At 44.4% G+C, this 27,612-nt stretch overlaps 1 pseudogene; it reads left to right on the top strand.

Annotated features, from left to right (window-relative positions):
• The first annotated feature begins 2,232 nt into the window (after positions 1 to 2,232).
• On the top strand, positions 2,233 to 27,068 carry LOC144769318 (uncharacterized; annotated as a pseudogene).
• Positions 27,069 to 27,612: the final 544 nt, after the last annotated feature.

Genomic DNA, 27,612 nt, shown 5'->3' on the forward strand with positions numbered 1-27,612 from the left:
GACAATCCCTGTTAGAATAAGCCTCTTTAAAACTCCACTACACCCTCTTCTTTTCTCTTAGGGGTTGCAGGGCGAACGTTCGACTATATTGTGTTAATAAATTTTAGTACCGCAGGTAGTCAATTCAGAATTGCAATTGCAGTGAGCGGCACAATAGCTAATAAGAGATGTGTTTAAAAATACAGGAATTCCTGTCATAGCAGGCAAGACATAAAAAGCTTGCCACAAAAACCAGAAACATCAGCAATTCATGAATAGATGATAAATTCCCGAATGAAGCAATGGTACCTATTGTCTTGTTACTGCTGCAGTATTTTACAAAGGAAGCTGAAGTGCTCTTAAAGTGAGAGCTTTAATGATTTGTCCTGTTTTAAAATGGCAACCTGTCTTCATTCTATCTTCATTCACTGTAGAATTGAAAGGTTTCTTCAGAATACTAAGAGAGGGTAACTCTTAAATTAATAACAACGTAGGTTGCACGAACGTTCCCCCTTTTTTAATGATACATATCTCTAAATATGCTTCTGAAATCCAAGCTCTAGTTCAACTGTTCAATTCAAAACATGAGATATTACACAGCCTCGAGGGTAAAGGAAGCCAATTAAAAATGCCAACTTCTAAATCACTCGCTCCTCGTGTGACCTTTACATACGAAAAGACACAGCTACCTTCCTTTTGTCTAAAACCTAAAAGATGCATTGAACACGCCTCCTTCTTAGTCCCAGTATTGTCCAAGAATGGCATACAGGAACATCATTTTTTGTCTACATTCTCAGAGGGATGCTCATTAGAACAACTTCTGTGGTAGTTAGCTCTATTAGCATTGCCTTACAGAACAAAGCGGATACATACATGCACAAAGAGCCATAGTCCTAAACCAGTAGGCCACACTAGATACGTCAAGCGGTGAATTATGAATTAAATGCAACTCTCCCAGTTTTGCTAAAAATCAAATGTTAAGAACCATTGAATAAGTTCACAAAGCTTTATGATCTGCACTATTGGTTTTGGAAATAGAAAAATAATGAAGATCGCTGCTCTGCCTGTAAAAGGCCAGGCAAATTTCTATTTGCACAGGTTGACACAGTTAATTTCCTGTTCTTTTGAATTTCAGAGGACATATAAGAAAATGACTTTTACCTTTTTTCTGAAACAGGATTTTCAATCCCTGGCGCTCCATTTCCGCCACCCATGTCTTCACTACATGTTGGTGTACCTTCACATATTTTGTGCCATTTGGTCAGTTATGTGGGTCTGTGGTAGTGCATTCAGGGTCCCGTATATACACTTGGGATTTACTACGAAGTAAAATTTGTAAGAAGAGTGTTCTGCAGCCTTACGTTTGGGGTTTAGGTGAAAAATGCGGAATAGCTTGAGAGTTGGCCCCCTCGTGGGTTTTCACAACAATGTTACATGTTCATGCCTACCCTGAAATCAATGTGAAGTGAATAATGTGTGAAGCTGTCAGTGCCCTATGTGGGGCAGTAGAACATGTAATGCTGCACTAAGTGTTGCTTTGTCAGTGGTTGAGAGAGAGGAGGACACATGAGGAGTAACAGCTATGTTTAAGGTCAAGCTGTCCAACATACTAGACGCCAAGATGAAATGAATACACAGCTATGTTCATGTCGTGACAACGTTATAGTTTTCTGTTTCAAATGCCATAGTCATCTTGTTTTGTACTCTTAGCTATTATCACCAGTGAAGAATTGCCTGGAGATGCCATCATAGAGAATTATTTATGAAAACCTGTGAATAAACAGTTAATAGGTTTACCAGCATAAACTGGCCACATGTGTATTTGCATTGTGTTAGCAGTGGTGCATTCATTATAAGTAGTTATTTGTCACATTATTCATCTGTGCCCTAACTGATGTAGTTTCAGTGCTTGGTGCCTTAGGGATGTTTTAAAGGGGGTCCTTATATTCAAAATCCCCATCTTGCTTTTCAATTTACAGACCCTTTGGGCAATGTTATGCAACCTACTTGAGAGGGCACTGGGCAGTTCTTACCATCACTCTCCGGTTGATAGACCTTTATAGTTGCCTGAGAGGTCTAACTCTGTTAACATCAAGTAAAATTTTGATTTACAGTGTACTCATTTCAACTACACAATGAGGGCCCAAACCTATGAGTAAGATTAAAGGTTTTATTACAAACTCAAAGCCAGGCTGATATAAATGAGTTACAGAAACATGATGCTGAAATACAGAATCGCTAATGATGGGGCTGATGTCGGGGGGCTCGGGGTCGACGGAGGTGGTGCGGTCACAGTGAGGTGCACAGTCAAGCCAAGAACAGTGCGAAGGGGTGTTGCTGGTGGAAGAGACTGGCGGGGGTGCTACAGGGTGTTGCGGCGGGGCAGGACTCCCCTGCCTCCCCCCGGGGGCTCTGTCTCTCGCAGCAGGAAGGCCCAGTGTCCCTGGAGGAGGCGACGGGGAGTCGGGCGGGTGGCCCACTTCCTGACATGGAAGAGGAGGAGGAGGAAGCGGCATTGGTGGTGCGGGAAGAAGAAGGCGACGAAGAGGAGGAGGAGGAGAGTCCAGTGATGCCACAGGATGCGCTGGACCAGCACCACCAGAGGCTGATGTATTTAGAAAAAGACGAGTCTCCCCAGAGAGATCCCAAGCGGGAGGTGGAGGAAGATGTCTCAGCACTCATAATCCATGAATCCTCCCTCATGAAAGAGCCACGGACAGGACGCGGCCGGCGCATCAGCTCCCGCAATTCCACCGTACCCCATCATTGTGACGCTCTGAGTACACGTAGCTCACATTCCAAGACTGGCTCATTGCAGCTCATCTGCAAATCTGATGAAGATGAGTTACTAATCAGTGAAGAAGAAACCCCTTTCAAAGATGATCCCAGGGATGAAACTTACAAACCACATCTTTAAAGGGATCTTCCAAAACGCCGGCGGAAAATCGGTAAAGGAAAAGATGAAAAGGAAATCAAAGTAGAGATAGAAGTGGAGGATCTTCCCAGAAAAAGAGGCTGGCAGTGCAAAGATGACAAAACTCTTTGGCTGCCCAAAAGAAGAAAGAAACCGCCTATTCAATTTGTACGATGTGAAATGGAAGTCTGTGGCACTGTACTCGGTCATCCACGTTATCTGCAGCACCACATCAAGTACCAACACCTTTTACAGAAGAAGTATGTGTGTCCTCATACTTCCTGCGGACAACATTTTAGATTGCAAAAGTAGCTGTTGCGGCATGCAAAGCACCATACAGACCAACAGGATTATATTTGTGAATACTGTGCCCGTGCCTTCAAGAGTTCCCATAATTTAGCTGTACACAGAATGCTTCACACAGGAGAAAAGCCCTGACAGTGTGAAATCTGTGGTTTCACTTGCCATCAGAAAGCTTCTCTTAACTGGCCCATGAATAAGCATGATGCAGATTCTTTCTACCAGTTCTCCTGCAACATCTGTGGCAAGAAATTTGAAAAGAAGGACAGTGTAGTGGCTCACAAGGCCAAGAGTCACCCAGAAGTGCTTATTGCTGAGACTTTGGCTGCTAATGCAGGAGCCCTCATAACAAGTACAGACATATTGGCTTCCAACCCTGAGTCTATTGCACCTACCACTAATTCCCATGGTCTTTCCTTACTGCAGCCCAATGGACGGAATGAGTGTGGCCAGCGAAAGTAAAATGCTCATGGTGTGTGGAAGCAACATGGAAGGACTTGTAATGAGCACTGGCATCCTGTGTGCCACAACAGAGGTTTTGATAGAAGATTCTGCAGAGGGTACAGCCATTCTCATACATAAACAACTCCCCTTCAAATGCCACTCTATAACCTATGATGACATAGGTAGGTTTGTAATTGTGGAGGGCACGCTGCTTAGCTATAAGAATGCAATGGGGTGCATATATGGTCCTAACATTGAATCTCCAATTTTTTTCCATGCTCTCCACTCAAAACTGCTGCAACTGGGCTCCGAGCCCCCTCTTTTGGGGGGTGATTTTAAAATTACCTTCAATTCTGCCTCCGACAACACATCCTTGGCCCTGGACCTTAAACCGAGAGCACGAAAAGCCTTGCACTCTCTGTGCAACCACTTTCCACTGCTAGACTTGGACCGGGTCCGCGACCCATATCACACTACATATACACACTATACTGGCACACAAGACACATGGACGCGACTTGACTATTGGTTAGCCTCCCCTGAAATTTCTAGATGCTTCCACAAGATACAGACATTACCCAGGTCATATTCTGATCACTCCCCAGTTTTATTATGGCTGACAATGCCCCGCCCTGAAGGGTTCGAAAGACAGTGGAGATTCCCAAGCCGCGCATTACATGACGAGGGGTTCAGACAAGAAATTCATGCAGCCAGTGAGGATTACTTTGAAATAAACACAGGGTCTGTAGACTCCGAAGCGGTGTTGTGGGAGGGAATTTAAGCCTACATGAGGGAGTATGCATCTAAAAGAGCTCCGGGGTACTTTGCGACCTGCGTAGCACACTTTCCCGGCTGGAGAACGAACTGAACACATGGACACTGGGCAGAGGGCGACTGCAGACCCAGGCTACAACACGAAGAGAGCAGCTCTGCTCTTGGAATACAGAGAGGTAGCTGGCAGGGAAATACTTTACATGGGGAAATACCACAACGCTAAAGTTTGTGGAGAAGGAGACCGCCCTGGACGAGTACTAGCGCAAAGGATCTGACCCCCTTACACTAAAGCATACATCACAGAGTTGCGTTCCGCATCAGGGAACACAATCACGGACCCACTGATGATCCAGAAAGAGTTTTTATCCTATTTCGAAACACTGTTCACTACCAAATTGGGACGCGACCGTACCGGTCAGTAGTCGTACCTCTCTGAGGTAGCATTAGTATACTTAGAGAGATTAATGGAATATTTTGTAGCAGAGCCCATCACGGCAGATAGCATAAATGAAGCCATTACGGCCCTAAACTCATCCACAGCCCCCGGTCTGGATGGGTTTACATTTTTACAAAGCCTACATAGACCTCCTGATCCCCAGACTATTAGACGTCTATGCTGAAGCTCTTGAGAAACAGCTGCTCCCTCCTACCCTATGAGAAGCAGTCATTATCCTGCTCCCCAAACCGGGCAAGGAACCCCTACTGTGTGGCTCGTACCGACCCCTATTGCTGCTAAACTTAGACTACAAAATCCTCGCTAAGGCATTGGCATGCTGCCTCTCACTGCTTATGGAATCTATAATATCCCCTGCTCAATCAGGTTTTGTCTCGCACGGGTACACCGCCTTCAACCTCCGCACCCTCTTTAATACTTTGCACAGAATAAACCCAGAGGTTTCTGCAGCAGCAATCCTGCTAGATACCGAAAAGGCCTTTTTTTCTTTCCATAATGCAACGCATGGGGATGCCACAGGGAGTCATTGAAACAACAGCACTGTTATACACACAACCTACATCTAGGCTCCGGCTTAATGGTGCTCTATCAGCCCCCTTCCCCTTATCACGCGGCACGAGGCAAGGATGTCCCCTTTCCCCTTTACTATTTATTTTAGCGATGGACCCATTGATTAGGCACTTTCAGGAAAACCACCTACACAGAGGATTGCAATTCAACACAAGCCCGCTACTAGTTTCCCTATATGCAAACAACATGATTCTATATGTCCCAGACCCCCAAACCAACCTGGACCCTCTTCTTAGAGAGATCCTCCATTTTGGAACATTCTCTGGGCTGGGGATAAACTGGCGTAAATCTGTTATCTTTCCCCTCACGGCTGGAATGGGCCATTGGGTCCCGGAATTCCCAATGGACTGGTGCACTGATTCAGTAAAATATCTGGGAATTCACATCCATCGCGATACAGACCAGATCATACGACGTAACTATGGAGTGGCGATCTCCCAACTGGAGGCACAAATAGACTCCTGGCTCAAGCTCCCTCTCTCCATGGCGGGCTTCAGCACACGGCAGTCCAACTTAATCAGGCTAGTATGGGGCAACAAGACACCCAGGGTGAGATTGCAGGTAATGACGCTCCGCTGTGATCGAGGAGGATATGGGGTCCCTGATCTACAATTGTACTTTTGTGGCAGCACAATGTAGTTTCGCACGGACATGGTACCACCCGGATGCCAGGATTACATACCTGCGCCCGGAGTCAGACTTTGTTTTACCTAACACACTTACCACCATTTTGCCTACAGGTATACCTAAGGATCCCAAAGATATACAACCAGTTTTCATCACCAGTTGGGCATGGGCTAAGCTGAGCCGTATTACCCACACCCAGACACTGTACTCTTCCTCCCTCTCACTCCCCCAACGCCAACCTGCTACCTATAACTGGCGAAAAGCTGGTTCAGAGGACCTGCATTAAAATGTAACATTAACACGATGGGGTATCTATTTCCTGCGGGACACATTTTTGACTCAGAGGATGTATGTACCTTCTCAGATGCCACATTTATGGATAGATTTGTGTTGGATAGATTGCGCTCCACTCTGCAGGCTCAGCTCCCCGACTACCCACTAGAACCTCCCTCGTTTCCCCCCCTTACATTGGTGATAGGTAGCAGCAAAGGGAACCATCTTATATATCACTTGTATAAGGCATGTGCTGACCTGGTCCCAGTGGATGATGAAAGAATACGTAACGCATGGGAATCAGACTTAGGCAACCCAATTACTGACGAGCAATGGGTGGCCTGCTGCAAGGTTACTAAAATGGTGTCCCTCAACAGCAGACATAAATTGGTACACCTTAAGTTTTTACGCAGAAATTATGTTACAGCAGCGCGAGCACACAAGATAGATCCCACCAGGCCGCATTGCTGCCAGCGGTATCAAGCCTCTCAAGCTGACTTTGCACACCTTGCCTGGACTTGCCCGCGCACCCACACTTTTTGGGTTGAGGTACACAAACTTTTAAGCAAAATGATACAGGTTCCGATGGAGTCCTTACCCGAGATCGCCCTCCTGGGATATGTAGTCCAGCTCCCCCCTAACATTCGCAGATTTGCTGCCATATCACTACTCCTGGCTAAAAGAGAAGTCGCAATCTACAGGGGTGGTAAGAGGACTCCAATGACACATAGCTGGATCCAAAGCCTGGCAACCTGCTCTATGAGGAGCGACCTGTGTGCTAGTAGGGAAACAACCTCTACAACTCAACTTTTACAATGCACTACCATTACAACGAAACTTGTACAACGCAACATCCATTACATAGCATGCCATTACAACGCAACCATTACAACGCATGACACTACAACGCATACCATTACAACGCATGTCATTACAACGCAGTCATTACAATGCATACCATTACAACGCATACCATTACCATCCAATACTTACCCTACTGTTGCACCCCCTGGAGTTAGAATTGTAATTGTTACCCCTACACTATCCAACACTTACCCTACTGTTGCACCCCCTGGAGTTAGAATAGTAATTTTTACCCTTACACTATCCAATACTTACCATACATGCAATGTGTTGTTATGCGGTGTAATGGTATGCGTTGTAAAGGTAGTATGCGTTGTAATGGAATGCGTTGTAAAGGTAGTTTTTAAAAATTCGTTGTAATGGAATGCGTTGTAATGGATGTTGCGATGTAAAAAATGCGTTGTAAAGGTGTGCGTTGTAAAAGTATGTGTTGTAACGTCATACAACCGTGCTAGTACTATCCCGCCTTCCTTCAGGCCTACGGACATTTGGGGTCCTTTCCGATCCTTCCTTTCACAACAGCAGCAAGACCCCCCCCAAGCAACGGGAACAGGGTATAGTGCCGGCTGGGGTGGGCTAGAGGGATTCAATATACACGTAAATGGTCCTTGACATACTCTACCCACCTGCAGTGAGTGGACCCGTTGTTTTTTCTTGTATATATGTTTTGGTAGGAATTCAGGGAGGGAATCAATGGATCAGCACATTGGAGGGGTGCTTGATAGGGTCTTGGATTGTATTAGACATGTTATTGCAAGAAATTGATTGACCTACTGTGCTTTAAGGAACTTGTCATAACTACTATGTTGAGATTGTACCCTATGTATACTGCAATTGAACTCTGTGCTCTGCTTTAATTTTTGCAAAATGCTTAATAAAGTTTAAAAAAAAAACATGTAAGGAAATCAAGGAGGAAGTTAAACTAATGGATATCCAAATAACTGAATGAAGTTAAGCCTCAATAATAAGAAGCATACAAGAAAATCAGTATCAGCAATACAAAAGTTGAGGAAGAGAATCTGATGATTAGATTTCAGGTTTCAATACTCCTGTCTATAGATGAGGATATCTAAAGTCATCTAATTAATCATATCCTAACTGGGGAACGGGGAAACCATAATTAAATCAAGGAAGCAAGAATAGTGTCAGCATAGTGGAGACTTCGGTAAAAGTTCCCCAAATCAAAGAAATGTGTACCATAAAACACAGTGCAAATATAGCAAAACGTCTGTACCTCTCAGAGTCAGAGTTCGAATCAGCTTGTAACCAGGACTTCAAACGGAATTCTCTAGAGCCATCTCCTACTTTAAAGCTGCCATTGGACCCTAGACCCAGTTCGTCAGTACACTCCTGGACCTCTGGATATTACAGAAGAAAGACTGCTGTGCTGCTGTGCTTCCAGAAGGACAGCCAATCTGCTGCCATGCTTCTCTGCTGCTCTGCTGCCCTGCTTGCTGAGAAGGAAGACCTAGACCTACACACTTCATCCCAGACCAAAGTGGCTCCAAGGATCAGCAGACTGACCTACTATTTAGAGCTACAAGAACATAACAAGCTCCAGGGGCTCAAAGAGGGATCCCACTGACCTGCTTCCTGGACCTGCAACTGGATATGCAACTGGACCTGCTGAGCCCTGCTGGCCTCTGCTGTAGTGAATTCCTGAACTTCAAAAGGTGCCTTTCAGCTCCTGGACCCTGGTGTGGCATCAGTTGCGCTCCTCTACAAAGAAAATGAGAAGTCCTGAAGATTTGGATACCTTTTAAACAAGACAGGGCCCTTTTGCACCAATATTTTTCCATCCATGCACCCTGCCAAAGTGAACCTGTGGCAAAACCCAACCCTTCACACCACAGTGACTGCCAAAAAAGCCAGGCAGTGCGAGATTTGCATTTCCCACTATAGGTTTGACAGCTCATGGTGACCGCCAATGCAAAGCTCCAGCAACAACCATCTGTGCTGCCTGACAGGATTTTTGCGCTACACCGACGGCCATCCATGACAAACCTGCCTCCTCTTGATACTACGTTGATGACCATCTGTGATGCTCTCTCTGCTCCTTCAGGACTCTTTCACCACAAATGGAATTCTTGTGTTATCCAGCCCTTGCACCATTGTGATAGATCTGAACTTGTAACTTACACCCGGTCTCACACGACAAGATAACTCCAACTGCCATTTGTGCTTTTAGGTGTTTTACCTACCTGAAATCTTTAAAAAGGCATATCTCAGGTTCTACTGATTGGCTTTTTGTCATTTGGGTGTCAAATAATACATAACATTTTAATTATATTTTTCTAAATTGGTGTGGTATTTTTCTTGTGTTGTGTTTTCGTTATATTATTGTCTGAAGTGCAGTATAAATACTTTACACATTGGCTCTAAGTTAAGTCTGCCTAATTTTGTGCCAAGATACCAGAAGGATAAGCACAGGTCAATTTAAGGTATGCTTGCGTTTCACCCTGACAACGATTGTGGTTTCTGCTTGAGTAAAGTTTAAACCCCCCTCAACCAGTAAACACATTATCTACATTGGTGATCATCGGTGAGGATGTGGACCTATGTTTGTGCATAGCCCTACACTGATTTTGTGTTACACTAAACTCCCAGATAAATAATTTCAAACCATTTGTTTATTCTAAATTCTCCTTGATTGGCTTTTCTTTTTTTTTCAAATCTTCCCTCATTCTACCTGACTGTTGGTGACCATACCTGCATTAATGGAAATTGAGATGGCCAACCTGCAAAGTTATACTGTGGTTGGGACCAAACAGTTCTGTAAGGAAAATGGGACAGCAAATCAAAAAGTGCAGAATGAAGTTGAAGCTTCAGAAACCTCCAAGGGTCTGGATGGAGATACATCAGTCACCAACAGCAACAGAGAATGGTAATGAGGAGGATTACGTGGATGAGCAGGAGCAGGGGTAGGAAACTAGCCCTGAGATGTAACACTCAGTGGAGTGGCATGACTCATCGCCTGATTTGGTACTCCCTGCCAGACCAGGAAGCAGTGTATCCTCACATAGCCTGTCCCCACAAGAATTGGTAGACAGGAAGCAGAGATAGAGTTTCAGCTGTAAATGGCCATTCTCAAAAAGGAGAATGAACTAGCCCTGGAGGAAATGAAGCTGGCCATGGAGGAGTGGTCCATGAGCGTAGTCTCAGAGAATCGGAACTCAGAGCCAATTAGGCAGAATTATGCAGTATTGGTGGCAGCAAACCAACAGTGTCTAAGGGGTACAAGAAAGTTCACATACCTAAAGATATAGTGCCCAGCTATATGGTAGGGGATGACTTACGTAGGTGGTTTACTGCTTAGGAGCTGGCCCAGAAGATTCACAGGGTCCCCTGAAGTGTATTGGAGGGCATCATACTGAAAACACCTGCCTGCAGTGGGGAGAGATACCTTGCTTACACTGGAGATGGGGGACCAGATGACATACGTCCAATGACCACCATCTTTGCAATCAAATTTGGACCCTGAAACAGTCCCATATTGACTGTTTCCGGTCCATGGAGGACCTGGCCTGACAGTTCGGTCTGGACAGTTCCCATGGAGCACAGGGTCAAAACTGATTTGCATATGGCTGGTTCCAAACTGGGGTGGCGTAGTGGGCAAAAGAACAATGGATTTAACCCAGATCTTTTGACTGGGGGAGAATGTTTGCATTGTCAGCATTACGTCCATCATTTGTTTGCTGTAACACATCCATGGTTTAGTATCAGGCCTCAGGTGGAACATGTCCAATGTGTCATCCTAAACACAAATAAAGTCACCTGCCCACATGAGGGGAATATTCACTGTGCCAGCGAGGAGCCTCTGAATCTTAGGATAAAATAAGTAGTCATCAGTGTTGGGGACATAGATATTCAGGATGCTAAGTTTCCTTCTTCCCAAAGTGCCACATAGCAGCAGATATCTTCTCTATATATCTCCCTCCCAATACGTTAGTTTAAAGGGCTCTCCTGGTGCAATTCATATAGTCACCCCTTTAGCATAGGTTGAGCAGGTTGAGGGATAGTTGTACCGGCCATTTTTTGACTAATGTTCGTGCCTCAGGGTCAGCGAGGTGACTTTCTTGGAGGAGGTAATTTGATGCCATCTGAGGAAGAAGAGTACTCTATATCTTTGTGTGTAGGTAACAAAGACTTTTACATTCCAGGTTATAATTTTGTAATTTTTGACTAGGTGTGTAATGGGTTGTGCTAGTTCCCGGCTATTGGATAAGGCCCCCAGTCTCCCCAAGCAAACAACAAAGAGTGCAGGGATATGTGACCCTTTCCCAGTGTCTGCTCTTCAATTGAATGCTTTGCAGTGGTAAGAATGTCCTATAATAAGAACATTTACCACAAAAACCCCTTCCCCCACCCTAGGCAAACAACACAACTTCAAGTTCTGCTACCTCTGTTTTAAACTCTTGCATTGCCCCTTTGGTTTTGTTTGCTCGCTCACTGACTTTAGGCAGGTCAGTGAGAAGGAGATTTACTTCCAGGTACTTAAGATACCTTGTGCCTCCAGTGTGTGGCTCAACTTTTCAATGACAGCTCAGGCTTGCACTCTAATGGGGAACTACAATATCTCCTGTGACACAGCTTTTTTCTAGCGTAGCAGTGAGTTGATCCATTTTGATCTTCTGCTCTGCCAGTTCCCTTATCTTTCACCATGACACCTCAAGATGCAGTCAGTTACAGAGGGTAGTGAAGAGCACTTCTCTAGACACAGCCAGAGGAGCTGTCCCGACTAACGAGTCATTATTCAGAGGGTTAGACAGCACTCTCGTTTTGGGAGTATGAATGAATTCACAACCCGAATACTTTCAGTGTCAGGGTCTACCAGTCCTAGCCGTGGGGGCCACAAATGCCAGTCCTCTCCTCACCCTATTGCGACACTGTCATCTACCCTTGCTGAGCTGTTCTCGGTCATTCGCTCTCAAGGTCCACCAGGAGAGCTCTCCTTGACCGTAGTAAATGGTCTTAATTTAACCGAGTCTATTTTGAGGTCTTCATTTATGAGAAGTGATGCATCGCTGCTTTCACGCTTCTCAGTGCGCCCTCCTTGCGACATAGTTGATGCGTCATATTTACTGTATGACGCACAATGTCGCAACGAGTTACAGATACGTCAGTATTTCTGACGTATCTGTAGACGCAAAAGTGGCGCATTGCTGGAGTGTGTCACAAAAGTGATGCAACTCCAGCAATGTGTCCTTTCACATGGGGCAAGCCCCATGTGAAAGGGCCTGTGTCAGTTTTACAACTGCTGTGGAGCAGGCGTACGTTTTTGACACATTTGCACCCTAGAAGAGGCGCAGTGAAATCTCGCCCACACTGCATACATTATACCTGACGCAAGTATAATTAGCGCAGGGGTTTACAAAGTGATGCATCTGCTTAGATGCGTCACTTTGTAATTAGAACATAACAGAGGGCATGTTTTATGATGCCATTGCGTCACAAAAAGTGACGCAACAGCAGCGCAAAACTGATGCTTGGCCTCATAAATAAGGCCCAGAGTCTTTATGTATGCCCCCCTTGGAATATTCATCTCTCTCATTCAGTTAGCTTCTCTCCTTTTTCTCTCTATTAGTCGCTGTCAAACATTCCCTCTCTTTAAATCTATAGATGTAGCTGTGTTTTTGCACCACTCCTGGTTGTCTATCTCTCTACGGGGCATATTATCAAGAACAGCGCTAAAAAAAATTCCGGTTTACCCGCAGAAAAATGCCGCTAAAGCGGCGATAATGGGCTTGATAATATGCCTTGGAGAATTCCAATAGAATTTCATGTTCACACCAGAACATGGACTTCTATTGGAATTCTCAAGGACATATTATCAAGCCAATTATCGCCGCTTTAGCAGCAGTTTTCTGCCGCTAAACCGGCGATATTTTTTAACGCCATTCTTGATAATATGCCCCTACATTTTAATATTTTTTTTGTCTGTCTATGTATATATCTATCTCGACAACTTCATGTGTAAGAGTTGGATAATATGCCATCTCGCACACCCACAAGCTTCGAATGCGTAATATTAAACATGTTCTCAGCGGCGTGAAAAAGAGTCCTACGAAACTGCATTACTGACACCTTATGCTACCATTTTCTTTATTCATACTGTATGAATATATACAAAAGTGCAATTTAGAGGCCATGTCCTTGATCAATACTATGTTTATGTAGTCATGGCAACCTTTTCCATTGAGAATCCCGGAATGACAAATAACTACCATGAAGGAAACACGCTATCTTACTTGTGCTAATTTTTTTCCTGAAATTGACTCACCCTTTTGTTTCCCAGGAGGATCAGTGTTTCACTTTCTCCTCATTTGCTTTAAATTTTACTCCGTTGACAATTCGCCTCGGGATCACTTCCAGGCATGCTTCAAACTTTAGTCTCGACACATCAGCACATTCAGAATGCAAGGTATTCACCGAAAGAGACCACCACGTGAAGCTGCACAATTTTCTTTCTTCCTAGGAATTCCGAATGGGAACTATATATGACAAAGATAGTCTCATCTGCATTAGTCATATAAGGGCTCCATGTATCTTTCAACATTATCGAAATATTGCACGAAGTAATAAATGTAACCCACTAACATGGAGGAAATGCACTAAGGAAACAGCAGACATTGTAAACTAGAAACTCTCCTTAATAAAGCAATTGTAGCACTTCGATTTCAAGCTGCCAATCATTGCTTCAGTTAAATTCAACGTCCTCAGATACACTCTGGGGTGGTGATATTTATGTAGAAACGTGTAATTTGACTTGGGATCAAAGTATGTGTATTTCTTAGAGTTGGAGACAAAACTATGGTGACAGATATATACTCACTTCAGCAATATTGCCACTATTTTATTTATTGTTTTGCAATGTTTTCTCTCATAGAATAGGTCCAGATGGGTTGCAGATCGCTTCACATAAGAACAGTTATAAAACTTAAGCAGTTAAGATTTGTTACATTAAATGTGCTGAGTACAGGTTTCTTGATAGCACGTTATAATCATTCTCGATAGACAGATACACTTCTATATTTTCTCAGCCAACATTTTGTGACAAAAACTGTAGAAAGCGTGCGTTCATATATAGTCTTCCCACTCGATAGGTGGCAGTCTCCCATCACCTTCGAGTGGCCTTCGGTCTTGGCAGGCTACAGCTATGATCCAAGTCACTAAACGAGGTGATCGAGGCCAGCCCAGTAGAGTTGCAACCTACATTTCTGCAGTTAGAGATCTAGCTTTAATACTAACAGAACATCTAAAAAATGGAAGAAGCAACATCATGCTCTCATAAAATCCTTGCCACTATTTTGTTTCAAAATACCCGCTGCAAGCTAGAAGGTATCCTGGCCTAGGATCAGGTGAAATTTGAATGCACCTAGCATGCACAAGGCACCACTCCAGAGGTACAAGCATGAGGGTAAAGCTGGTATAACAGATACACTGTAGAAAACTGGAAGCCACCAACAAGGTTTCCCACAGGAACCCAACACAGTGGACTAAATTCTATGAGACATTGCCCCTTAGACACTGATAATGTCCATAAAGACTTAACTCTAGTAGCAGTGGCCTATTTGCGCATGCTTCTCTATAGTTTCCCATAAGAATTGCATATCCCCACAATAATCTCTAGAAAGGCAAAGGCTGAAAACCAATATCAAGCTTTGCAACCCTTATGTACAGGTATACACCGTTCAACAAAATATATGCAATTCAGGCTAAAGTTAGATCTTTCTCCGCTTGGGAAAAAACTCTGATCTTAACAAAGACACAAAATCCTCACCACTGCTGATATATTACTTTTAATAATTTCCCTATATGGTAACATTTACACGCATATCAACCTTGCTGGGCCTGAATAGTGAGCCACTCTTTGAGTCCTTTTGTTAAAGTAACCCTGCCCACGTCTGGATGTTCACACAACAATAAGGGATCCAAGCTATCCAAACCAGGAAACCTGAGACTAAAACCCCTTCAAGGGGAGAGAATGTGGCCTAATGACTAGATCAGTCGACCTTCAAGTGGGCGAACCGGATTCAGGTCTCGGCAGGGAGGCTCAACATCCTGTGATTTCGGGGTAAATCACTTAATCTTACTGCGCCTAACAAAATGAATGTGTCCATTTGTAACACAACTGGTGCTCATGTAAATCGCTCTGATAACTTTGGGTCGAGTTCACACTATATAAAACAAAACAAAAAAACTAGCTTGCCCCCTGATATTCTAAGCATGTAACATAATGAGAACGAAGACTCAGATTTCAGAAAGTAAATAGAGACGTGGTGATTCTAAAAATGACAGGGACACACATACAGTTACACTGATAGAGAGAGATATACATTAACTCTAAAAACCCACTAAGGAATGACTAGAAAGGCATGAAGCCCCTATTTGTCCACTCATTTTCTCACAGTGACAAGGATCCTACTAGAAACCCTTCATATTTTAGAAGAAGTCTCCAAAAGATCTACACAAAGGACCAACATTATCTCCTTGGAGAGACATGATCATAATTTGGCAAACTGTTTCATGCCTGATGAAAATAAACCCGAAAAGCAAATTTCTAAAGAAGGTTATGGCCTAGTACTTCCCACATAGAATTTAGAGCAATGACATTTAATTTAACCTAGATGTACATGTCAGCAAGCTCTTTACATTAATAAAAGGCTTTGAAAAAAGATTTAACATTTGGTCCGAATCTACCTGCCCTACAATTATTGCAGGAAACAATACACTTTTATTATGTTTGAATATATGTTGTTTATTAGAAAGTAATTCACTTCTTACCAAATTATAATGAAGGGACTTAACTTTTCTAAATGTTAATATCGGTCACCTTGGAAAACATATACCTAAAGATATGATCTGACTGGACAGTCTTCAGGTATTTATTTAATATAGTGTGTACTGTCAGATATTCAGTACTGTATGTTGTTATGAGCATCACTTCATATGACATGTTTTGCATTCCTTTTACTCCTGATAGGCAAATCAAAGAGATGATCCACTTATTTCTGTATACTAACTCTTTTGATAGCTTTGTCCAAAACCTATTGAGAATAACCCCGTCTCCTAAACCTGTTCATCATTATATGTGTTTATGCATTAAATTCATGTTTAGTACACAGCCTTACATTTCACTCTCAAGAGTTTGCTATATAATATATACTCTTTAATGGGCCTGGGTAAAAACTCTGATGTGGGTGAAGTTATCATTTTATTGTGTTCTTCTTCCTCATAGATTTCCAAAAAGAGTATTGCTGCTTGCTCATATAGTAAGAGAATTTCTATATCAAGTTTGCAAATGTTTGCACCTCATCCACCTATATTTTCCAGATAAAAAATAAATCTTCAATATATCTGACATATTATTCCTTGTATGGTCCTCTAGGCCCACACTATGAGCACCCTGCTCCTCCCACCAGCCCATATGTAGATTTGCAAAGTGGGGGATGAAACAGGTACCAATAGCAGTCACTCTCAGCTGTCTCTACAGTATGTCACTGAACACAAATATGGTCTCCCCCAGACACCATTTTGAGTTGAATTATTAAATGATCAAAAAGACTGATCGTTCTGAATCTTAAGAAGCTTTGATGGGCCCTCAGGCCATCTTCATATCTAATACTGGTGTACAATGAAGTGACATCCATAGTTACCATAATAAAGTCAGATTCCCATTTAATGTCAACAATTCAACATATACAATCAGTTGAATCCATAATAAGAGTACAATGACTCCGTGTGTGTGCTTAAAGTAGTCAATAAAATGATATAATTAAGATAACAATATGATAAATGCTCCCATTCACTGAAATTATGGGTTGAACATGTGGTTTTGAGAATTGTATGTACCTTTAGTAGCAGGTAAAGTGTGGGCAGCTGCTTGGAGAAAAGAGTAATTGTCTCTTTCCAAAAGACTTCCTTCTCAACGATTGTGTAATTCATTATGGAATTTGTCTTTAACGCCTCCGCTGCGCCGAACATTCCGCGCTAGTGCGGAACGTTCTATTGCGTGTCGGGGACAGAACGTTCAGCGGACATGCGCAGCACTACCGAGGTAGTGCACGTGACGTCCGCTGAACGTGCGCCGCACGGAAGGGGTTAACTTCCAAATAATATGTTTTAGGTATTACAGCATAACATTCCTTATGAGAAAGATGCTACAGAGCTTGTTCCAAGTGTAATTCCTTAGTTCACAAGACAATGTTTCTCCCTTTGATGATTGAATTATCTGCTATAAAAGCTATAACAGTAGAATGGAAATTTTTACTGTCTGTTCTAATTGTTTTCCTTCTTCAACTGCTTTCCACAGAAAGATGTTTTTTTTTTTATTTGACACTTTCAGGACAGACAAAATCAAAAGACATCTGTTGAGCTTTGGATGATTATTCATCATCCATGTGTTTATGGCACGAAGGAAGTCATCAAGTTTTCCAGCCGGTTTGGATTTTTTCACCGGCCACCAGGTTGGCTCCACCCGCGCCCGCCCCTCCCCGCTACTCCTTATCCGGAGCTCGTGACTCAGCCGGGTTGGAACTATCCCCACAGGATCACTCCCACATGTGACGAAACACGTGTTGGCTGTTTGCTCACACATTTTCTCATTGATTAAACACACGTGAAACTACTCATCTAGTGTGGATCTAATATCCTGTTTCGAACTGTATATCATACTGAACTAATATTGACACTCATTACGTGTGCCCTGGACTGTGTTTTGCTTTAAAATTGTGGGTTTCTGGACTCACATTTATACGGGGGTTTCAAGTTGCGTTCCCTCTACCGGTTGGCACCGTACATACACGCAACTCATCACACATATGCATAACTCAGCTTGAGCGCCAAGCTTCCTGCACAATACAAAAACCTTTCACCGATACAATTGATTTTGAAGGGACAATTGCTAGATATTGTTTTTTTCAGACCCAAGCCAACACCTAGTTGATAGCACACTGACTGACTCCAGGAAGCTTGCTGAGGAGGCAGCACCAGAGTGACAAAGAAGTCATCTGGGGGAGGCTCCCAAAAGTGTCGTCAGGGTTCCCACCAGAAGGAGGAAGGGAGAAACATATTGAGTTTTCTCAAGTTCCTCAAAACAGTACTCCAAAGCTATGAGTGCTACGAGCATGAGCATGAGCATTACAAGGAGGATCCCAAGTGCCCAAAAAGAGCACAGATTCCCACTGGGGGCAATACACCAGGAGTGGTGATTTTAGTGATGGGTTAGGAGTTTGTCCTAGGTAATGGAGGCTAACTCAGTGAGGTTACTCTAGTGTTCTTGGGTGACATGGAGGTGGTTAAAAAAAAAACATGCCATCCATTACTGCTAAGTATAGGCAGTAGATTATCATCAATGGGCAAGGTGTGGATCTCTGAGGGACACAGGTGCCAGCGTGACTATGGTAAGGAGACAGCTGCTCTCCCCTGAGCAGTTTGGACCCAATACATGCTATCAGGCTGTTGTAGCAGACAACCATGAGGGCCACTACCCAGTGGCCCTTGTTCCATTTGAGTGGGGTCAGGTCTCAATTCTTCTGAAAGTAGCTGTGAGCCCTACCATGTCTGTGGAATGTCTGCTAGGGAATGACCTAGAGCACACTATCTGGAAGGAAGTGGAGCTTAGGTTGCATCTGGAAATGTTGGGGTTGCCTGAGTGGATGTGTAAAACCACCAGGTCCATTACTGCCCAGGAAGGAAATCAAGTAACACTGGGGACTGGAAGAATGGCCCAGCTGCCAAAAGAGTGAAAAGCAAGGTGCTTGGGAAAAACAGCCCCTAAGTGTCTCCCAGGTGAGGTGAATGGGGCGATAGAGGAGGTTGCACCGGGAACCAGTCATGAGGACGTTGACTCCATTGGTGACCTGCCTGAACTTGCCGGATGGCAAGTAGAGGTAGGACCCACCAGGGAGGACTTCTTTAAGACGCAGAAGGAACACCAAGCCTTTGAGGGCATAAGGCATCAGGCTAAAGTCCAGGCAGCAGGTGATGCCTCTCTAAAAGACCGCATTTACTGGGAGGACAACTTCCTTTATAGTGAGCCTATAGAACATGTGCTTGGGGCAACAGGGGCACTGGTCATTCTCCAGTGCAACAGGGTGTTCTTACTGGAGTTGTTGGCTCATGAAATATCCTTGGCAGGACATCTAGGCCAGGAAAAGACCTTTGTCAGTCTTGTCCCCCACTTTAATTGGCCACAGTTAAAGATTTCCTTCGATACCTCCTGTAGGACTTGTTGACCTGCCAGGCCGGCAGGAAGACAGGGCAGAATCTGAATGCTTCCCTGAATCCCTTGACTGTCATTGTCACCCCCTTTGAAAGGGTGAGCATCAACTTTGCAGTGCCATGGATCCCCAGACAGTCTCTGGCAACAGGTTTGTCCTGGTTCTTGTTTATCATGCCACAAGATACCCAAAGGCCATTCTTCTGAGGACCGCAACTGCACATGCAGTGGCTAGAGCAATAATGAGGATTTTTACAAGAGTGGGTTTTCACAATGAAGTGGTGTTAGACAGGGGCACAAACTTCATGTCTGCCTAGATGTAGTCAATGTGGAGAGAGTGTGGAATTTCTTACAAGTTCTCTACCCATCTAACTTCCATACACAAAAGGACTTTTTGAAAAGTTCAACAAGACCCATAAAGTCATGATCAAGGGCCTGCCTGAGGCCATGAGATGTAAGTCAGACGTCCTCTTACCATGCCTGCTCTTTGTTTACAGAGAGGTAACACAGAAAGGGATTGACTTTAGCCCCTTAGAACTTCTGTATGGTCAGCTTCTCAGGGGACTTTATAGTCTGGTTAGGGAGAGGTGGGAACAAGCTCCCAAGAAACTCCCCCCAAGATTTTGTTAGCTGTATTATAGCCCTTCAAAGTCAGATGGCCAAGTTGTGGATGCAAGCTTCTGACAAATTAAGAGGCCAGCCAGGAGGTAATAAAGCTGTGGTAGAACCAAACGGGCTACCACTGTGGAACTCCAGCCTGGGCAGAAAGTGTGGATGATGGAATCCGTGGAACCCAGGGCCCTCCAAGACCATTTGACTGGACCCTATAATATGGTTGAGAGGAAGAGGGAGATCACCAACCTGGTGGACCTCAAGACCCCCTAGCACGCACAGAGGGTGCTCCATATCAACCATATCAAACCACACTTTGAGAGGTCTGAGGTCACTTTGTTGTTGGTGACAGATGGTGGGAAGGAAGAGGAGAGTGAACCTTGCCCTGACCTCCTGGCATCTAAATAGTAGGATGGGCCAGTGTAAGGTGTAAACCTATCCCCTACTCTGACTTCAGATCAGCAGAGGGATTGTCACCAGTTGCTGGGACAATACTCTTCTCTTTTCCCTCACTCATGTGACAGCCCATCTGTCTACCCACAATATGGACACAGTAGACAGCCAGTCTACAGGCTGTCGGATAAAGTGATGACCAGTATCAAAGATAAGTATCAAAGATGTTGGAGTTGGGGGTGATAGAACCATCCACTAACCCCTGGTCTAACTCACAGGGCACCACGCCAGAACTCTGGCTCTGTGTGGATTGTAGGAGGCTCAATTCAGTCACTCAGACTTATGTTTAGTCCATCCCCCAGGCGGTTAAGCTGCTTTAACAGGTTAGGGGCTGCCTAGTTCCTAATTAACTTTGATCTTACTTCAGGGTACTGGCTGATTGCCCTAATGAGGAGACAAGGATAGGTAAGTCTTCTCCACCCCAGGGGGACACTACCAGTTCAAAGTGAGGCCCTTTGGTTTAAAGAATGCTCCTGCCACCTTACAGAGGCTGGTGAACCAAGTTCTGACTGGGATGGAGGCGATCAGTGCTGCTCACTTGGAAGACATAGCAGCCGTGAGTAGCAGTTGTAAGGACCACATTTTTCACCTGCAGGAAGTGCATCAGGCCCTGCAAAAGGCTGGTCTGACTAATAAGGCCAGGAAGTGCCAAGATAGGGCAGGGGTGCGTGGTGTACTTAGGACACCTGGTGGGCAAGGGTAAGGTGCATCCCATCCAGGCCAAGATAGTGACTATCATGGCCTGGGAGTCCCCAAAGACCTAAACTGAGGTGAGAACTTTCATAGGCCTCACGGGATCTTACAGGTTTGCCAAGCGATATGGCACCTTATTGCCTCCTTGACTGAGATGACTTCAAAGAAGCAGCCCAGGAATGTGATTTAGACAGAGGCATGCCAAAAAAGCATTTGACTCCCTAAAGCAGGCAATGTGCACAGCCTCTGTGCTCAAGCTCCCTGACTATTCCAGCGAATTCATTCTGCAGACTGATGCCTCAGAGCATGGCACAGGAACAGTTCTTCCACAGTTGAATGAATAGGGCCTAGAAAAACCTGTAGCTTTAATCTCTTAGGAGGTGACTTTCCAGGGAATAGAGGCGGAGTGCTTTTGCTGTGGTCTGGGCACTGAAGAAGTTAAGACCATACCTGTTTGGGATTCACTTCCGGATTCTGACTGACCACAGGCCCTTAAGTTTGCTAATGCAATGAGTGGTGAGAATCCAAAATTGTTGAGGAGGTCCCTCTCCCTACAGGGAATGGACATTATGGTGAAACACAGACCTGGGGTAGACACGCCAGTGTTGATGGTCTTTCTAGGTACTTCCGCCTTGGTGATGAGAATCTCCAAGAGGTTGGGTAGCTCTCCCCACTTTCAGCTGGGGGGACACGTATTAGACTTGACAGCCTCAGGGTGGTCTTCTCCAAACATTTTGCCTGCTTGCCTCATATTTTGCTGAATTCTTTTTGTTGGCTTAGGATTCTGAGCACTTTACCATTGCTAACTGGTACAAAAGGGCAATTTATCTCTCCCCTAAACATTGTTTAATTGATGTATGCACACCAGGCACCTTAATTGTACCTACACGTCTCTGGTACAGTGCACTATATGTACCCAGGGCCTGTAAATTAAATGCTACTAGTGGGCCTGCAACACTGCTTGTGTCACCCACTATAGTAGCCCTTACACATGTCTCAAGCCTGTGTGTACAGTTACACTGGCATGCCGATTTACATTTAAACACCCTTGCAAAGTTTTAAACTCTTTTATTACATGTATGTAAACCCTAGGTAGTCCATAGGGCAGGGTGCTATGTAACTAAAAGGTAGGACATGTGCATTCACGTTTTACATGTTCTGCTAGTGAAACCATCTCAGACCCATTTTTCACTACTGAGAGGCCTACTCCTCCTCTTAGGTTAACATTGGAGATTTCTTAATACATTTAATTAGCTGTAATTATTAATTGAGAGAAAGAGGAGTTGTCATGTTTAATACAGTTGTGTTCGTTATAGGTATCCCAATATAGCCTCAGGTAGTCACCTAACCTTTCACCTATATTCTCCCCTACCATTACTCTACATAACAGTTCTTAGTACTGACCTTTTACCCAGTTACGGTAATGCCTAAATGACATTGGGTTTTCTCTGAAAACTTGCATCATTCATTATGCATGAGGATTCTTGGAATCACAGCACAACAGAGCAGGACACCATCTCCTGCATAATAACTACGTACAAGGGTCATTTCTTCTGTCATCCTAGTCTGACATGACACAGCAAGGTATATCCCCTGAGGGTACCAATTTGGTTATATATACACCATATCTTGCTGAGGTAGTCGAGGAGAAAATGACTTCCATGAAGATATATTGATGTGAGATGCTGAGGTTCCTGGACGCAGACATTTCAGCTCACAGTGGTCTGACATCCCTTGCAGGGTATCCAACTCGAGACCAAGATGGGGTCCCACAGTCTCTCACTTCCGGTAATAGGGTTGACTTTATCCTAAAGGGATTCTTGGATTTACAACTCCAATAAATGCTAGGTACACTTAGGTACATCTAGTTAGGGTCGCATCGTAGGAGTACGCATTTTTACTGTCATTTATTTTATATACTTGGCTGTAGTGACTGTTTTAGCACGATGGTAGAAATCTACCATCCTTTTACTTTGTTGGTGCCTATAATCATTTATATCTGTTACTGTCTAGTGGTTGTTTCAGCACACCTATTTTACACTAGAATGACGCAGATTCAATAAATGCTTATTGAAAAACGTCCCCACTGTTTACTCTGTGTAGCTCTCTGAGACAAAGTGAGCACGAGAGACTGAGCACAAAGTAGCACTTTGTTTCCACGATTCTTAGGGATCAGGGTTGTCAATTTCGATAGTTGCCAAGAACTATTCGCTCCTTGGTAAGAGGGGTTTCTAGTGACACTGTGAGCTAGCTGGTATACAAGCTAAAATACTCGGTAGGGGTGTCTAGAATCAGTCTGACATCAATCCTATAGTGCATGTTGTCTAAAGGAGCAGATCCTATATAGGTCCATAGGAACTACAGAACAATACCTATGGAATGATAATGATAAATCCTCCTTAATGTTGAAGCTGGATTTGTGGGTAGTATTCTGAAAAGTTATGATTTTCCTGCTCTTAGCCATTTGGTGTCTGCTGCCTGTCTCTGATTACTGTCAGGGCTGGGTGAAAGCTTACTTTGTGTATTTCCCCTAAACAGCCATACTCAAAGGAAGCCTGAGTGTTCATGCATCTTCCTGGGAGGATGGGAGAGAGGATCTGGGCACGGCCTCACACCTGAAAAGGCTGTTTCTTGTCCCCAAACAAAGGTCTGAAAATCCCCCTGTATTGATTCTGGAGCCAGGACAGGATGAAAGAACATCTGTGAACTTCAAAGACCCTTCCTTGAAGTCACCCCCACTTCAAAGGTCGAACCTGGTATAAGTAGTGGAACTCTAAACCTACCAACTCAGTACACTTTTGGGCCTGAAACTATTTTCCCAAGAAGAAGAACAGCTGTGCTTCAGGACGGCCACTCTTCTTTACAGCTGCTCGGAAAGACTGGCTGTGCTGCCCTTATCCCTGCTGCTCTCTCTGACTGGACCTTCATCACTTGAATGCAGAGTGACTCCATGGACTAGCTGACTAGTCTCCTGTTTTCAGACTTAGGAACATTAAAGTCTTCCATTCTGGTCCCATGCCTGGTCCATTGGAAGTGGACCCAGATGTTTGCTCCAGGGGAACTCACTCATCCTCTTCTGCGAGAGCAGAATTGATGTATGGTCATTGTTGCGGGAAGAGAACCGTCCAATCACACTTGAAACTAGTGCATAGTTACCGGATTCGCCGCATTAGAACTACTGCATAGATACCACTGCAGAGAGACGATAGATGCGTACCCTCGACTGCATGGATAAAACTGTCACATCGTCTATGGAACCATTGCATCTCAGGACCAGTGCTTCATTTTCAGAACCAGGTCATCACCATTGTTGCCTGGAGAAAATTGCCACATTACCTCAACTGCGGGATCGACATTGATGCATCGCTTGGCTGCACACTGCATCTTGCTGTTTGCGACCAGAATCAAGGTACATTTGCTCAGCGGGCCTTGCATGCCTTCTGTATCCAGTCCGCGCTCCATCACAGTCAGCCTGAACTCTTGCCTTTGCCCCGGTTGAGTGCGACCAGATAACCCCATATGCACTTATTGCTTCTAAGGGATGTACGATATTACAACGCATGCTTTTACCACGCATGCTTTTACAACGCTGTTTTTACAATGCATGCCTTTACAACGCATAGTGCTTTGTGACCCTGAATAGTGAATAGTTTAATTTACTATTCCAACTCCAGTCCCCGTGGATAGTAGGGAAGGTGTTGGATAGTAAATGAAACCTATTCCCTATCCTAGAGCGCCCCCCAGCTCAATGCGTTGTAATGGTTTGCGTTGTAAAAGTTGCGTCGTAGAGGCACTGCGTGGTAAAAGTTGCGTTGTAAAGGATGTTTCCCATTTTAAGTGCTAATTTTCACCCTTATTAGACATGGGGACTTTAGTTGGCAGTGGTATGCACCCTGTCCTAGAAGGGACCCATACTCTAGTCAGGATAATTGTATTACACTCCAAGTTTACTTTTGGTAGCTTGGCTCAGAGCAGTCAGGATAAACTAAAGAGGCAATGTGTAAAGCATTTGTGCACACACACATGGTAACACAGTGAAAACACCTGCGCGAGGGAAAACATGGCGGCTGCAGGCTAGCGCGGCTCGCACGCCCAGAGACAGCTCTCTAGACTCCACTCTGCCTGACGGGACTGTGCCGTAGGACGGCGTTTCAGACAGAATATTGCTTAGGGGAAACTGGTTTGCGATTCTGTGGCTCTGCGGTATCAAAAACGGAAGGCGCCTTTTGGAACAACGTACCTTTGTGGATCTTTCGCGTAAGCTAACCTCCGGACTCGTTCAATGTGCCTGCCTGCCGCGGTCCACCCCTCCCCTCCGCGTTCCTGCCTCGTTGGAGACGGGCAGCCGTGGAGCTCAGGCGTGGCCGAGCTGTGGTGGCTGAACAGAGGAGGGGAGGCTTCGCAAAAGAGCACGTCGCTGTGCTGGATCCGGGCGAGTCAGCTATCGATCTGCAGGTAGCAGCAGGCTCGGAATTGATCAGAAGAGACTCGACGTGCCCAGACGACTCGGCAGACCTCTCCTCAGCTGAAAGTAAGGCGGTCAGATATTCCAGGCTGGAAACTAGTCCAGAAGGGAAGAATAAGGCCATACCCTTAAGGTGCACAAGAAGTGGGACCAGGAAACTAGACAAGGGGCTCAGGGGGTAAAAAAAAAAACTACAGCTCCAAGGGTGCTCCACAAGATCGGGGCAGAGTGCAACCAGAAGTGCAGCTGTGTGGGAGGAGCATACTTCGGCGACAGGTGAAGCAAGAAGCACTGTTCCTAGGGAGGTGGTTAAAGATATAAAGCAAAAGGGAGCAAGAAATAGACACCCAAGGAGCTCTAGCGGTATAACTCCATCCTTACGCTCATTCTTTAAAGTGCTGCCCCAAGTATTGGATATTTCATCAGGGATGGCGGCTGCTATGGCAGGGACTTCACAGACAGCTCTGACGTCTGTAGCCGCACCTACACCTAGTCTAGTTCCCAGGCCGATGGAGATACATCTCTTTTAGTGTCATCATCCCCATTAGCCCTCCCTGTACCCAACATACTAGCTAAGGCAGTACATGGATCAGTAGAGTCCTCTGGACCTGCTACTGAGGCTGAGGCAACTTCTGCATATAACCGGCAGTCAGGTGAAGGGCCCCAAGGGGGACACATATCAGATAAGGAAGCGATGCCTGATGGTAATGGGGGCAATTTGGAGGACCCAGGAGTTGGCAATACACTTGAGGCTCTGGTAAAGTCAATAACTGCAATGAGGGAGGAAATCCGTGCTGACTTTGCAGTCTCTAAAACGAATCAGGACGAAATCAGAGCATCCTGTGAGATACTCGATCAAAAGGTGGACGGCCTATGTGCAAGGACGGAGGTACTGGAAAGCTCTGTGGGGTCGCTGACATCCAACCTAGAGATAGCTAGATCAAAAATTCAAGCACTGCAAAGGGATGGGGAGAGTATGCGAGAGCGAGTTGAAGGTTTGAAAAATTATTCCCGGTGGAACAATCTGCGACTTCTAAAGATCCCGGAAGGGAAGGAGGGAGCAAACCTCAAAAGTTTTGTAAGTAAGATTCTAAAAGACTCCCTTAACTTGGAGGAGTCTGTTGAGGAACTAGATAATGACATCCAGCAAATTCACCGGGACCCATTTCGCCTAAAACCAGGAAGAGACAAACCCAGAAAGGTTTTGATCAACTTCTTAACATATTCACTTAAGGATAAGATCTTGAACCTCGCACTGAAAGCCAGATCATTGCAGGGCCCGGACTTCTCCTTTGAGGTGCAGTCAGATTTATCTAAGACCACTCTTGATAGACGGTGGGAGTTGGGGCAGCGCATGGATAAATTTAGATCTCTAGGCGCCACTGTCCAGATGAGGTTCCCAGCCTTTTTTGCGCATTATGTATAACAATAAAATGCATAATATCCGTTCGCCCCTGGAAGCTGATGAACTATTAGAATCTATTAGAGATCATGCCCAGGCTCAGAGTAAAAGATAGCGGGAATTAGGGGTCTATATATTTTCTATTCTAGATTAATTATTAATTATTAATTATTAATCCAAACCACAGTTGGTTTAAACTAGTCACTCTTATGTGTAAGAGAAGTATTTCCCTATGATACCAAAGTTTTAGGCCTAAACCGAAAAATGGGGAAACCATGGAAGGGGAAAAAAAAAAAGTAACACAACTAAAAAAATATATATTAACATATGATAGATACACTTGCAATTTAAAAAAAAAATTGCCACATTACCTCAACTGCGGGATTGACATTGATGCATCGCTTGGCTGCAGGGTTTGTAGGGGAAATTTAATTCATAAATTAAAAGTATAAATATAAATATATGATGACTCCTTCATGAGATAACCTGATCCAGTGTTAACTTGCCTAATATGAATTAAACTTTTCTAAAATGAAATTGAAAAAGATTGAATAGGACTTTCCTATTC

Source organism: Lissotriton helveticus, chromosome 7 (genome assembly GCF_964261635.1).
Source record: "Lissotriton helveticus chromosome 7, aLisHel1.1, whole genome shotgun sequence".
In the NCBI taxonomy this organism is placed as follows: domain Eukaryota; kingdom Metazoa; phylum Chordata; class Amphibia; order Caudata; family Salamandridae; genus Lissotriton; species Lissotriton helveticus.